The sequence below is a fragment of the Conger conger genome, chromosome 6 (assembly GCF_963514075.1).
Source record: "Conger conger chromosome 6, fConCon1.1, whole genome shotgun sequence".
NCBI lineage: Eukaryota > Metazoa > Chordata > Actinopteri > Anguilliformes > Congridae > Conger > Conger conger.
This window is the reverse complement of record NC_083765.1, coordinates 46,828,507-46,844,573: the sequence shown is the minus strand read 5'-3', so window position 1 is coordinate 46,844,573 and position 16,067 is coordinate 46,828,507.

Sequence of the window (16,067 nt, the reverse complement as noted above, 5' to 3'; positions counted from 1 at the left end):
TCTCTGTCTCTCTGAATTCAATTTAATTTAAAATCCTTTTTGGCATTGCACAATATAGAACAATATTGAAAAGAATATAGCCTTTAACATAAGGTTAAGAATAAGAAGGAGAATAAGAAAAGAGATGATGAAACAAATGAATAAAACTATACTGCTCATACACACACACATCTCTTTTTCTTTGTCTCACTTCTTCCTGTCTGGGCTTCACTATGACAGGCACTGGGAAATGCTTGACATTTACACTGCAGGGAAGCAGAGAAGGGGAGTCACACAAGTCAGAGAGGGGAGAGGAACATGGAGAGTGCTCAACTGAGCTGGGGCCAACTTTATTTTCTACCGTTTAGTTCTAAGAAAAAAAATGTCCATCGCTAATGTGATTTTGTAGCAAAGCCGATATGATCAACAAGTGCTTTCATTAACTGAAAGGGCACTGAAAGCCTGAATTTTATGCATGTCCTGTGTGTGTATGTCCTCCATTAAGCAGGAGGAATGAGTTATTATTACTTCTGCCATAAATATGCAGTAGTTGGTGCTTCTTGGTTATCCTTAATGGAGTCTGAATAGATACTCAGAATGTAAGATCCATTAACAGGGTCCGTACAAGTACACACTACATTTTGAACTGACACAAGGTGGGGTTAGTAAATAATAATAATAATAATAATAATAATAGATTTTATTTGTGGGCGCCTTTCAGAGCACTCAAGGACACCTTACAAGACACTGTAAAAACATCATACAAAAACGAATCAATCAATAGCACCGACATGTTATATACAACAAGACATATAAAATTATCAACATAAAACATAAAACTCATCAATCAGGGTCAGGTTAAATATGCCAGTGTGAAAAGGTGTGTCTTGAGTCTAGATTTAAAAGTGAGGAGAGTGTCAATGTTGCGAATGTCTTGTGGCAGAGAGTTCAGAGGCGGGGGGCAGAACGACTAAAGGCTCTAGATCCCATGGTGGTCAGGCGGGGGGCAGATGGTGTGGCAAGTAAGGAGGCAGAGGAGGATCTGAGAGTACGTGAGGGAATGTGGCTATGGAGGAGTTCAGAGAGATATGAAGGTGCCATGTTATGAAGGGCTTTGAATGTGAGCAGCAAGATCTCAAAATCAATACGGGATTTAACTGGGAGCCAATGAAGTTGCTGGAGAACTGGAGTGATGTGATCAATGGAAAGAGTTCTGGTGATGATACGGGCAGCTGAGTTCTGGACCAGTTGAACTTTATGGAGACACTTGCGTGAAAGACCAAAGAGGATGGAGTTGCAATAATCAATACGGGATGTAACCAGGGCGTGGACAAGAATGGCAGTGCTGGTAGGTGTAAGTGATGGGCGAAGACGATTAATATTGCGTAAGTGGAAGTATGCAGACCGAGTAACATTATTGATGTGTTTTTCAAAGGATAATGTGCTGTCAAGGATGACACCCAGACTCTTAACCTGAGGGGAAGGGGAGACTGTGGAGTTGTCAATGGTGAGGGAGAAACTGTCAGATTTAGCCAAAATGGATTTGGTGCCAACGAGGAGAACCTCTGTTTTTTAACTGTTGAGCTTTAGAAAGTTGATTGAGAACCAGAATTTGATTCCCAGCAAGCAATCGGAGAGGGAAGTGGGCGGAAGAGCGGAGGTGGGCTCAGTGGACAGATAGAGCTGGGTGTCATCCGCGTAGGAATGAAACTGAATCCCAAAAAATAAGGTGGGGTTAAGGTTCTTGTGCATCCCCTGGCCTCCTGTTTGTCGAATGGTGCATTCTGTATGTTTAATGGTACACTCTGTATGTCTAATGGTTCATTCTGCATGTCTAATAGTACATCCTGTATGTCTAATGGTACATACTGTATGTATCTGTCTAATGGTACATTCTGTATGTCTAATGGTACACTCTATGTCTAATGGTACATTCTGTCTGTCTAATGGTACACTCTGTATGTCTAATTCTACATTTTGTATGTCTAATGGTAAATACTGTATGTCTAATGGTACATTCTGTATGTCTAATGGTACATTCTGTATGTCTAATGGTACATACTATATGTCTAATGGTACATTCTGTGTCTGATGGTACACTCTGTATGTCTAATGGTACACTCTGTATGTCTAATGGTACATTCTGTATGTCTAATGGTAAAACTGTATGTCTAATGGTACATTCTGTATGTCTAATGGTACATTCTGTATGTCTAATGGTACATTCTGTATGTCTAATGGTACACTCTGTCTGTCTGATGGTACATACTGCATGTCTAATGGTACATTCTGTATGTCTAATGGTACATTCTGTATGTCTAATGGTACATTCTGTCTGTCTAATGGTACACTCTGTATGTCTAATTCTACATTTTGTATGTCTAATGGTAAATACTGTATGTCTAATGGTACATTCTGTATGTCTAATGGTACATTCTGTATGTCTAATGGTACATTCTGTATGTCTAATGGTACACTCTGTCTGTCTGATGGTACATACTGCATGTCTAATGGTACATTCTGTATGTCTAATGGTACATTCTGTATGTCTAATGGTACATTCTGTATGTCTAATGGTACATTCTGTATGTCTAATGGTACATACTGTATGTCTAATGGTACATACTGTATGTCTAATGGTATGTTCTGTATGTCTAATGGTACATTCTGTATGTCTAATGGTATGTTCTGTATGTCTAATGTTACATACTGTATGTCTAATGGTACATTCTGTATGTCTAATGGTATGTTCTGTATGTCTAATGTTACATACTGTATGTCTAATGGTACATACTGTATGTCTAATGGTACATTATGTTTGTCTAATGGTACATTCTGTATGTCTAATGGTACACTCTGTATGGCTTCATAGTATGGTGTAGTGATGGGACAGCGAGGGAACTAGACCTCAGTATCTGACTTTGAAAGGCTTTTCTTGGAAAAATCCACTGAATGGTTTATTTGTCTGTTATTTCAATTTATTTATTTTATTTATCTTAGTTTTTTAGTGTTATTCGTTTTTTTCTTGGTTTTTATTGTTTTTAATGATTGTTTGATTGTTTTTATTGAGATACTGACTGCTTTATTGATTGTTTCACTGATTGCTCTGCTTAATTCTGGAGTGCAGCTATTAAAAAAACAAAGGTGGGCCACGTTAGGTTGAATGGCCTGTTCCCGTCAATACTTTTCTCATCATTATTATGGTTGCATTTGGTAACTTGGCTGAATAAAGATTTCCCATCAGTAATGTAGTAGTTTGCTCCAATCAATTCAACAGTTTGGATTCCCAGGTGGAGCAAAGGTATCTGCATTGAACTGCTTTCTTTCAATTTTGTCTGTGTAACTGGATAAATGTACATCATTGCCCCAGGACGGAAAATGTCCAAAAGGATGAAAAATGCAATGCTGCGTGCTGATTGATTAGCAGAAAGCTTCACTGAGCCAAGTTCAGTTCCAATCAAGGGAAGGATACAAAATGGTTTCTCCACATTACACTCCTGGTGTAAAAAGGTGCAGTGGTGCAGTAGTCCTCCTGTTGCACTATGGCCCAATCTACAAGCTATTAAATAACTTGAATTGCCTTGCACATTGTTTTGCTAATTTCCTATATAGCCCGCTTGACTGCCTCTTGGGGAGAAATTATGCCAAGCCTAGCTCTACCACTCGAATGAATCTCCCACCAAATGGACCATTTAACCCTTTGAGAAGTAGGTTTCTCTGGAATGTTCTTTCAAAATTCAATCAGTGTTCTAGAACTTCATTGCCTTTGATCACTAGTGGTGATTGTTACATCAGCATTAGAATGTTCCATTAAGAACATTCTATTGACATATTTCTGATCTCACCCCTGAAAGGGTTAAACACCGGAGACCATGGCAAAACAGACCTCCACCCCCCACCCCCCCCACCCCAGTCCAGGGAAACAAGGTAAGTCATGTGAGTGTTGGAGAGGCACGAACACAAATTAAGAAGGTGCTTATTTACAAGTGTCTTATCCGATCCAATTAAATGATAGTTTCAGGCTAGGAACAGCTCCCCTCCGCAGTCTCCCACGAACGCATCACAGCCACTGTGAAAATATTCATTCATTAAGCAAAATAAATAAATAAATGGCAGCAACGCAGAGCATTTTCTGACACATCGGAGGGTGCAGCCTTTGCCCTCTGATCTGCATGGAAATAATTAAGCCCTGCTTGGAATGTGCAGGGAGTTGACAGCGGAATATTTTCTGGGACTTATTCTTTTTCATCAGCCTTTGACAGTTCACTTTTCACATCAGAATTTGACTTTGGTTCTTGGAAGGGAGGGGGGAGGGTGCAAAAGCACAGACTTGATAATGATCTTAGATTTTGACTAAATGCCACTGAGAAAGAACTATTTGTGTCTGGGAAAGAACTACTTATAGTATGTTTGACACACTTTCTTACTCTCACAAAGCCAAAGCTGTTAGTTTACATAGCATATGCTCAGTGTGCTACAGAATCGCACATGGGTACCTAATAGCATTTAAAAGAGGCATTTAAGTAATGTAAGTAGTATGTAAGGACCCAATGTAATTATACAAAGAGGTAGGGCTCCCCATACGGTGGTTATTGTATGACAAGATGAACTTTTCTCACATAGACAATTCTCACATAGAGATAGTATATGGAAATGAACGCGTAGGTGGCCATTGCACTGTGACCTGTATCTGTTTATAAGGCATTAAGCTCTCTTGAGTTGAGCCGAGGGGAGCTTAGACCAGTGGGGTTGAGAAGATTAAAACGGTCTGGTTTTTTCAATTCCTAAAAAGTTTGGGAACAGTGTTTTTGTGTCTCTGGAGGTATGGTAACAGCAGAGACTGTTCAAAACAAGCCACGTGAGTGATCAGCTAGTGCTGACTCAGTGAACACTGACACCAACCAATGTGCGGAATAAATTCTCGGGTCCATATCGTATTATTCAAAATACTCTACACTCTCATACCTACCATTAAATCTTCTGTTAGCCTTGATCCTTAGATAAGTATTTTTATGTCCATACCCCTTTAACTTTACATTTGGTAGGCCTACATATGTTGAAGAACACATATATTTATACCAAAACAAAATGTTCCAAGTCTTTCTGTGAATAATATTTTATTATTTGCCCCTGGAGCTGATGTAATTGTGTTCATTTGTGCTTGCCTGTTATGAATATGAATCCTTCTAGTTCGATGTTGGTCTTACATTATGACTTTCTCATCATTCATGGAGCATAACACAGAGAGCCAGTCCTACAAACATGCATACGTAAATATTCATTAATGCTAAAAGAAGCTATGTTGTAAATTGAATAAATTTGAAATAATGTGGAAAGCTTGCCAGACAGACTTGGAAGATGAATAATAAGAATACAGAATGCTGTTTGAATGTTTCCAACATGGTAATACAAATATGAATGTTTGATTGAATGAATATGTGAGTTGTGAGAGTAAATAAAAACAGTACAACAGTGCAACAGTAGGTATAATTAGGCCCTAAAGCCACGAGCTGAAAGGTTATTGTTCCTGCTGACATAATTACTCTTAGCATGAATAGGGAAAACATTCAAATCTTTCTTTTTTTTATACTGCAGCTTTGCATAAGCCCCTTCTCTTCTTGGAAGATGTTGAGCAAGACCTGTCAACATTTACACTATTATTCCAGCCCGCATTAACGCCAGCTCCTTTGCTTTGTTGGCATACGGTACACTGTTTCTATACAGATGTTAGTGTCCCATAGGAATGCAAAGGAGGTGATAATGGGATTCTCCACAAAATCAGTATGAGACCATGTTGAAACAGTAAACCAGGCACTAAAAAATATTATGTTGTACTTTCCTGTTGATTCCAATAGCACATTTTGTAAGTAAACTATTATAACTACCATTGCTACTAATAATTACCTATGCACAGTTGGGTTTTAACAGATTCTAATGTTATTACCTGAACATTCTAATGATGATGTACTGTTACAATAACGACTGGTCATACTTTATTACAAATTGGACATTCTTCTTTTATGGTATGCCTTGTGTGAGTCCGTAGAGTTCTAGCACAACTAAATCAATAGTACCAGACTGTCTTGGGGAAAAATGCAATGCTTTTATTACTGGGAATCCAAAATGCAGTCTGGAAGAAAGTTGTTAATACTCTATGCCAAAGAGGAATAATTTAAACAACTCAGCAGTTGAGATATTTCAGCGCAGAAAGAGCCAGTGGCACCAAAAAAAGGAGATGGGAGAGTGAGATAAAGCTATACTCATAGTAATCAGGGTACTACAAAGAGACTGGAATTCACTCACACATCTGTAGGTGAGAAAGTAGAGTTAAAACATACTGATTAAAATACCAACGACAAAACAATATCGGTTACTAAATAATAGTTAGTTGAGCAATTCAAAACCTATGCATTTCTATGTGCATACAGTACTCAGGAGACCAGCGGTACTTAGTAGATAAGTCATGCTTAATTAGTAATCTGCAGTGAATGTATTAAATGTTTTCTAATGCTGTAAACGGGCCTTCAGGATGAAATGTGACCAAGCTGTGCTTAATTTTTCCAGCCCAGAAAGTGTCACAGAACATGTGAGATGATGAAGCAGCCAGCCAGCAGCTGTTGGATCTCCTAAGCGAGGCTGACGGAGGAGCCTAGACATGCTTTCCAGTGGGCCGGAGCAGAATGTTAATATGCGGCGAGCGACGCCTGACCTGCTTATTAATGGTGCAGAGAGCGTCACAGGAGCGCTCCTTCCCCAGCCACGCTGACGGGCACCTGGCAGGTCACGGAGGGAGGGGGCTTCCAGTTAACCACAGCTCATATAGAAACATGTAAATTAACCCCCGAGTGCAAAAGATCCATTCTGGGTTATCAGTGTCAACAGCGGCAGATAGTTCAATTTAGTATACATTATAAGCGACGGGGAGTGCTTCGGATTGTCGTTAGAGGATAATGGGGTTATGTGCCCTGCTCTTGATTATGTGGCAGGTGTCCTGGAGGGCCGAAGTTCCGGCATGTTCTCGGGCTCCAGTGGTTCATGTAAGTCATTGATTGGCTAAAAACATCTTTCTCAACACCTCAATTAGCGACTGAAAGGAAGCCACAAATATACAGTGGGCTCCAGAATTATTGGAACCCTTCATAAATGTGCACAAAAACTGCTTTAAACTAAACAATAATAGTTATTGACATAAACTTAAAGCGTAAAGTAGTGTGCTTGATTCAATGCAATCATTCCAAAAAAACAGGTTCCACAATTATTGGCACCCCTGGTTCAATACAAAGATGACAGCCAGTGTTTTCTTTTGAGTTCTGTTAAGGTTAGAAAATATATTTAGAGGGATGTTTGACCATTCATCCATCTTCAGTTCAGACCATGGGATTTTCACAGGATTTAAGTCTGGAGACTGAGATGGCCATTGCAGAACCTGGTTGTTGGTTTTACTTTTTACTGTGTGGATATAGGTGTATGTTTGGAGTCTTTGTTTTGCTGGACAATCTACTTATGACCATGACTCAGCTTTCTATCAAAGGCAACCAGATTTTCTGCCAGGATTTCCTGGTACATTATTTAATTAATTGTGCCATTAATCTTGAACAGCGTTTATTGCCCCTACAGTGCGAAGTGGTATATTTAACCATTTATGTACTTATTACCCAACTTGTGATGGTCAATTGCCATATGTGTCTTCTGAATTTACAGTTTGGCTTTTCCCATGCTGATGGTTGACAAATGGATTTTACATGCATATTACCTCATTTTTATAGTGAAACAAGAAGTGATGGAATGACGCAATATAGTTTAGACTGAGATTAACTGAAGTAAAGTAAAAGTGTATTACCAATTTCCCTTTGTTTGATTTTATTTACAATAATATTGGCACCAGTATTTTTCAGGGAAAAAAAACTTAGATTACTAAATAAAAACACTGAAACATGAGAGTAAATGTATTGAAATAAAACTATATAGTTTTCCTGTATGTCTGAACATAAAATATAGATCATTATCCATGTTGTTTATAATGTGCAGCCTTCTTTCTCCATTTTTATTAAGGGTATACTACTTTGAGTGGTTTACCACAAGGGCAGCAATAATTCATAACATATTCTAATAAAATAAATGTTGTGTAGTGATGAGGTAGCAAGGTACCGTAGCCTTTATTCTCATGCAGCGTACAGTTGGTTTGCCCTTCCTAGGAACAATATGATAGATTCATATTCAATGCTCTGGAAGGAGAGAATAATTGAACAGAAGACAAGAACACTAGAAGCTTCCTCGCAGACACAAAATGCAAAATGTTTTTTTTTCCATGTATGTGATTCGTCAGAAAGCACCTCCACTCCAATCAACGTCAAAAACACCCTGTTTGGATTCAAGTAAAGCATTTAAGTGAATTGCACAATCAGCATAATCAGTATTGCCCAATACGAGATGAACACTGTGGAGGTGTAAACATTTTACATTTACATTTTAGTCATTTGGCAGACGCTTTTAATCCAAAGCGACTTACAAGTGCATAGGTTCTACCATAAGTCAAAGCATCACATCGAGAAACTAGCAAAATACACATGAAATGCTATATTAAACTTTACACTTATATCCAACAGAAAATAGTGAAAAATGATTTTGCCTCAGTTCCAACCGAGAACTACAGGATACTGGATATTCTATGAAAGGACCTAAGAGCGGACATATCAGTGTATGCAGAACACAATATATGTGTGTGGGGGCACTTCTTTTGCATATTGCATATTAATATATTTTGGGCTATTGATGAGAGTAATGCGTGTTATCAACAAAATGGTGAAGATTCAATTATATTTGTATAAATTCATAGACAGTTGTGCAGCAGGCACAAGAAGGAGAAATTAATTCAATCACAAAGATACCCAACACACTCTGCAGCAAAAGACAGTAGACCTCCTTCCACTGAGGTCCAGAGGAGAGAACTCTTTGTTAGCATTTCCTGCGGCTACAGAGTGAGTTAGCCCATCGGGAGGCCATCACAAAGAATATCTAATTAAGTCTTTCATTAAAACAACTTGTTTGCCATACATGTTCAGGGCCAGAGCCAGAGGGAGTGCAACAAAAAAGGCAGAACGATATAGCCTGAATGCACAACATGTTTCTGCCGATGGGGAACACACTTACACACTCGTACACACACAACACTTCCTGTCTGAGCCTCTCAGTTAAACATGCACACCTTGATTTAGTTTACATTAATAAATATGTAACGGACAATGATATTGGCACAGAGTCTTAAACTACGCCTGGCTATAAATCAGAGGACCACATTTCCCAGAGCGCTCCACCAAGTCAGTTTCACAATCCTGCTTCACTCCCATTTATGGGTGAAAACTGGTATGGAAAACAATAGGCACGGCACGCTGCTGTTCCCAAAACACTGACCCGGTTAACGTTGTCCTCCCGGAACCAGCACCGCAACACGCAGCCTCTGCCAATCAATCAATCACACAGTTTTTCCCTCCCTCCCGCCCCCTCTCTGCACATCCCCGGATAATGCCACTGAAAAACACTGTGCAGTTTTCAGAGGCAATCAGGAAAGAGACCCACAATGTCCCTGGGACGGCGGGTTGGCCGATGTTCAGTCTGAGCAAATTCCACGTTTTATTGCCGAAATGATGAGGCCCTGATGCCTCGTGCGCTGCTGCTGGCTTGCGCCGTTCCCGGGAGTGAAGGCACCAGTCCTGCTGCAGCTGTTGCCTACCTTTGGGCTTCCAAACACAGGCACACCTGCGTGCTGAGGCACTCTGTGGCATTTAGATAAGAGCCCTCCTCCTCTTCACCACTTATTAATTGTAGGCAGAGTTATTTGTAGTCTGAGCCTTTGTACAAGCTCTCCGTTAACCATTCACTACCATGTTGAGAATTGCATTCCTCATACTTCACAGAGAATTGAAATGGAGTCAAGAAAAGCATATCACTATGCACAATGGTGTTGATTCCAAGGTGAAGAGTGTGATGGATCTGCTTGGTTGCTATGCATATTTCAGCAGTGATAATTTATTGGCCTATTTCTTTCTGGTTTAGTGGACAATTTTCATGTCAGCATTTAAATGTGTGCAGTAATGCCTCCATCACCCCAAAGAGACTAAACAGGCCACAGAAATATGCAGAGTGTATTCTGACTTTGTATTGATGGGGGAAATGAATGTGTCAGCAAACAAGCATTTGGGGCTTTGAGTTAAAGGCCATAAATGTTCTTTTGCTGAAGAAAATTAAAGAAGTATAGAAAAAAGTATAGAAATTAGTCACAAACGTTGTAACACTCCTGGCCAGGGTCAAATGTTGCAAATATGCCAACAAATGTTGCCAGATAGTTTATTTTGAAGTGGTCTGATTAAAACTAAAGCTAAATGTACTGCTTGGATTCAATCTGTTTTTCAATCTGTTTCAAGCTGTTCTCGCTTCATTTCGGGTCTTATTTGTGTGATGCCTTGTGCCAGACTCTGTAGATGTTCTTTACATCCGGAGTGTGAGAACAAGTTTCCGTCTTCGCATGCCTGTGTATATTACAATGTCCTCATTAATTCCAACCGCTGCCTTGGATCATCTGACAGGATGATTTTGGTAACTGCAAAGGAGAGATCAATGCATCTTTATTACACTTCCATTGTAGGCTTAAGTACCGGGACAGACGGTGAGATTGTACCCAGTGTATAAACAGGAAGAACTGAAGAGAGCAATAATGAATATTGATGTACTGAGCATTAAAAGAAACTTTATGCATGCACAGTGATTTTGAATATCGACCGAGTGCTCTTGGTGCCAGTTTGATTGATTGACTGTTCGTGACAAACCTCTAAAACGGCCACTGTAACCTTAGGGCTAATGTAACACCTTCCTGTTAGAGAGGGAAGTTGTGCAAACATGGGTGAAGAGGTGATTTAACCCATTAAGGTGTGAAATAAGAAATATGTGATGAGAATGTTCTTAATTGAACATTGTAATGCTGATAACAATCACTACTGGTAATTGAAAGCAATGAAGTTCTATAACACTGACTTAGATTTCGGAAAAAGCATTTCAAAAAACCTACTCTTAAAAGGGTTAATATACTGTATTTGACAGCAAGCCATGCAGTACATAAATAGCAAACATTCCTTAGGTACAGGAAATCAATCTTTTAAAACATTTGTCTTTGTTTTTTATTTACCCTTCAGGAGGTTCTGGTACGACAGCCAGCTATGTGTACGCCCCAATATCCTACGGCTTGCTTTACATCCTCGGTTTAATCGACACGCTGAAAAACTCAGGGACCGAGTCAAGGAAGGGATCTGAACGGTCCACATCAAATGAAGTGCAGCAAGGATGAAATCCTTCCAGGCGAGCCTGCAGTCACCACGTGAGATGAAGAGGCCTCTGCCTATGAAGAATTCATGACTTTGGCAGCAGGGACTACCACATTTGACACAGCGCTCGCGAGCAATATCCCTATTTGCCGGCTGTGAGGTTATTTGAAAACTGTGACCCGTGATGGCGCGTTATTAGATTATGGCTTGTAGCTGGTGGAGGAGCAGCAGTGTCTACTCGTTTGGAAGTGATGCGCGATTCATTTGGCTTCCAGATGAAAATCGGGTGTGCAATTACGGCTAAATGATTGATGCGACGCGAGGTGTCACGCGGACGGCTGTGGCAATCATTCCCGGTCCTGCTGTAATTAAGGCTACCTGCTTCGGCTGCCACGGGGCTGCCAGATCAATTTTAATATTCAACAGAGGGAAACTAAAACCACACTCCCTGAGATCGATCGTTATACCGTTACCCATTTTTATTGCGCTCTTGTAATCTTTCCTAATACCTTCTTGATGAAACATTAAAGACTAGCACTGGCTAACACACAGTGGCTAATGGTTTAAGGATGTAGGGGAGAAGCGGCACAACTGTAACGCTTCACAATTGTAACAAACTCATTTTCCCACCCAACAATATAAGCACAGATGAAAATGCATTCACGTATGCACTGTGCTGTCCTCTAACTAGCCTGCACGCTTGAACTTGGTGCATTAAACTCTGAACACGTTATTAAAAGAAAAAACATGTTTTCACCCACTTAAGTGAATGAACAAATCTGTCGTGTTTTTTTTTTTGTTGTTGTTTGCTCTTTGATGTTTGTGCTCAGTAAACCGAAACACATACCACTTTGATCGTTCCCCTGGCTCAAAGTCTGCTTATGTTTGGCTTGTATTGCTTAGTCGCATGCATTAAAAAGCAGCAAAACAGGAAGTCTAACATGTGTTACAATTGTGTCTCATGTTGCTATTCGCTATATGTGTTAGCATATGCTAGGCTACTGAAACACATTATAGTGAACTAGATTTGTTAGCTTGAAGTTGGATTTAAAACAAATGAACAACATGGATTTCTTTTTAACCATGGATTTATTTGTAACGAGTGCAATATTTGTCTCTTGTGTAAAACCCCACGCTAACCCAACGACGGAATTTAGCGAGGGCTGAAGGTATCAGCGTGCTCGTCCTTCTGGTGTTGCTGAAAGAATACTAATAGGGTTAAAAATTAGTGGCCCCTATGCAGACAGTCTAGATCAGCCAATAAACAAACCACGATACAAAGGCAGCAGTACCACTCTGCCTTCCGCTCTTTACTGGTCCGGGCTGACCCAGAATCTCCACAATAGGGCCAATAGATTCACCTTCGTTTATCTGACTCCATTTTAGAATAATAATCCACATTCGTGGATGTCGTATTTATAATTTTGACTTGATCGCTATAGGAATCCTGTACTGAGATTTACTCTCCGAACAGTCCTCTGCTGGTACCACCGCATGTCACATTGCGCGTAATGTGCACGTCTCACGAACTGACTAGCTATCTGTAGTCATCAGAGGTCGCAGGAATAGCTACTCTTGGGTATATCTGTTTACAGCCTAGGGACCCAAGCAGACCGACCTAGCTACGGCTGTGCTCGACATGAATGGGGCAGAGCTCAACACAGTTTTTCCTCTGGTTCCTGGTTGGTTATGATGTCCAGGGTTTGCTGTTGCAGAAATAAAACCATTGCACCAGTCGCACTGAAACAATCAGAATAATACCAAACATGAATATTATCTAAACTGACTTTGTCATGAAACATCCAATGCTGTACACATCATTTAGTGAGTGAGTAAAGAGGGAGAGAGCAATAAAGGGGGGTTCAGGAGAAGGTCAGGGCCTAACAGGCCGTGCCCTCTGAAACATTCCCGTGCCGTAAAGGATGTTGCCCCGTCGTAACGAGTTTTACGGCTGGAGGCCTGAGTCTTCCCCCACAGGCTCCTGCCCGTATGGGTGCGGAGATAGTGGGGGTTAATGGTGCATGCTCCTGAATTGTTATTATTAAATTACTTTACAGCCACATATTCCACAATACCAGAGGAAGCCAGCAAGCTGACCAGCCCTGAGTGATAATGCCAGATTTCCAGCCTTACACTTGTTCACAGAATCCAGACAACAGACAAAAACGAGAAACCACAACTACTCCATTTTCGCAAATAAACTAAAATAAATGTCATTCCTAATTGGTTGCTGGTTTAACCATCCATGCAGGATATATTCTTTTGAGTCTTTTTGTCCTGGAAAATATATTAACAATGAATTCAGTTCTTTTTCATTGTTACAATTTAGCTGCACCTATATAACAAATGTCACACATATACTTCACAACATAGGAAAATATTTTAAATCTAAATTGTGTAAATTGTACACGAACAGTTGGTGATCACTTCAAACTTAACATGTCTTATTTAAGCAGACAAGTGTATGCTCTTTGTGGTTAAATTCTACCACTTCTGATGGTGCTGCCTTGGACGAATTTTTTTACAATTGTGCTAGTTTTCCCCTAAATTAACACTATAATAATATTAGTGCATGATATTTATTCAAGGTATGGTTACACTGAACAAAAAGGGAGAAAATGGGAATTCTTTAGAGTAGCAAAGTGCAGTAGATTATTACCTTCATGGCAAAGCTATGGTTTAGGTTTTGGCTGGGTCCAAATGTTGGGAAATAAAGAGATTTTTTCCCTTGTGATGTTTTGATGTCTTCTGCAACATGCACTGTACGTCAAACTCTAGACTCTCAGAATAATTGACATAAACTGTCATTATCAGTTATCAGTCATGACAGGGAAATTATCATCTGTTATTGTTTACAGCTAATATTTTGATATTTCGCCATCCCTAACACAGTATGGAGCAACAGGAGAACAGATACACTAAGACTACACACTAATACACAAAAATACGCAAAAAAAAAAAAAAAAATGTTTTTCAGTTTAGCTTCTCAATACAGAAATGGACTTACATTTATGCAAATTCAGATGCATAAATGTGAATATTACTTATTCAGGATGGTGTACTTGCTTTAGCTGGAGGGGAGAGATTTTCTGTTTACATAATTGCAAACATGCTGAAATAAAGGCCAGAAAAGTGTTTCTGACAAACGTTGGGAAATGTGGAGAGAGCATAAGGGCTAGAGTACATACAGAAGTGTTTTTGTCTTTTTTTTTCTGAAATATGGAGAGAGCATGCAAATTGCAGCTTCTGATTATTATTATAATTAACAGAAGCATGGCTGGGCAAAGATGCGTTCATTTTAATGATGTGCTTCGACAACCTGAAACAAAATGCCCTCAGCCAAATGAAATCAAAACCCTGGCCAAGTTCCTAATCACCTATCGCAGACCTGGTTCTGAGGGTCACTATTGGGGAACAAAGACACCTTTGGCTATTGAAAAGGTCACCTCATTATTTATAATTATTATTATTCCAAGGCAGAGCAACTTACAGGTAGCTTACATTTCGCAGGCTGTCCAATTAAATATTTTCATAAATGATCTAGTGCATACTGCATAAACCATCTACTGCACGCCAGTTAATTTTAGATGGGAGGTGAGATAAATAATTTCTCAACATTACAAATAAAGTGCACAGTAGTATGTACGAACTATTTTATTATCTGAACATGTTCACATCAAAACTGCAGCTGTTCTGTTTTGATCACTTGCATCCTTCTATGCTGCCTAATGAAGGTTAAATAATTTAATTATTGCTGCTTTTTTCATATGAATTTAGGTATGAGCTCAGATAAAATGTTTTTACTAGTGTTGTGCCCTTGTTATATTAAGAGTTACACGTGGGGGCTGTTAAAAAAATTGACACTGGATAAGCGTGCAGTGCATATCTACTGAAGCAACTTGAAAGTTAAGTTAAGCTTTCATTAACGATGCAAAAACCAAGATAGGTTTTTTGGTGTTCAATGTTCCTAACAATTGCACCACATATATAATTACTCTTTACTTTACTTTCCTTCATACAGTGCATTCTCAGAAAAAAACAGGTCTTTGGCTTGTCTCCAGAGGAACCCTTTTTGGTTCTTTATGGAACCCTCTATCATTGGTGTGAAGTCGGAAAGCTCCCAGACAGGGAACCATTTTGCCCGACAAAGAACCACTGAACTAGATAGGGCTCTTCTATGGAATCACAGGGTTCCTTGTGGAACCACAGTTCTGTGCATCTGCAGTGAAACAGACTGTAAGGGGCTCTGTGGAGATCGGTGTGTGGTTAACCAGACTGTGACCACAGGTAGACCGCCACACTGCAGTGGATGCCGCTCCCTCGTGGTCATTACTTCTGCTGTGTAGGCACATTCTTAATTTATATTTTTTAATGTCTTCCGAACACATGAAATTCTTATCGCTTCACATGTTCCAACAGTAATTATTTTAATGGGATCGCTGAACACAATGTAGGGGATGTGGAGGTGCTATTATCAGAGTGTGGATAATGTGTTAATTAAAATATATGGACAGAATCTATAATCAGGAATGAGCACAAAATATTACGTACACAGAGCCATGTTCTTTTGGCAGTGGGGACTGGGGGTGCAGGAACACTGAATTAATAATGTAATGATTAAACAATATTATTATAAATGATATTGCACATATCATTTACTATAATTTCTTACAAAATACATAGACAAATTAAATTGATGTCAAGAATCAATAACCGTAAGTCTTCTCTGGACTCTGGAAATGACATTCATCTTTTTCATATTGCAGTATCTCA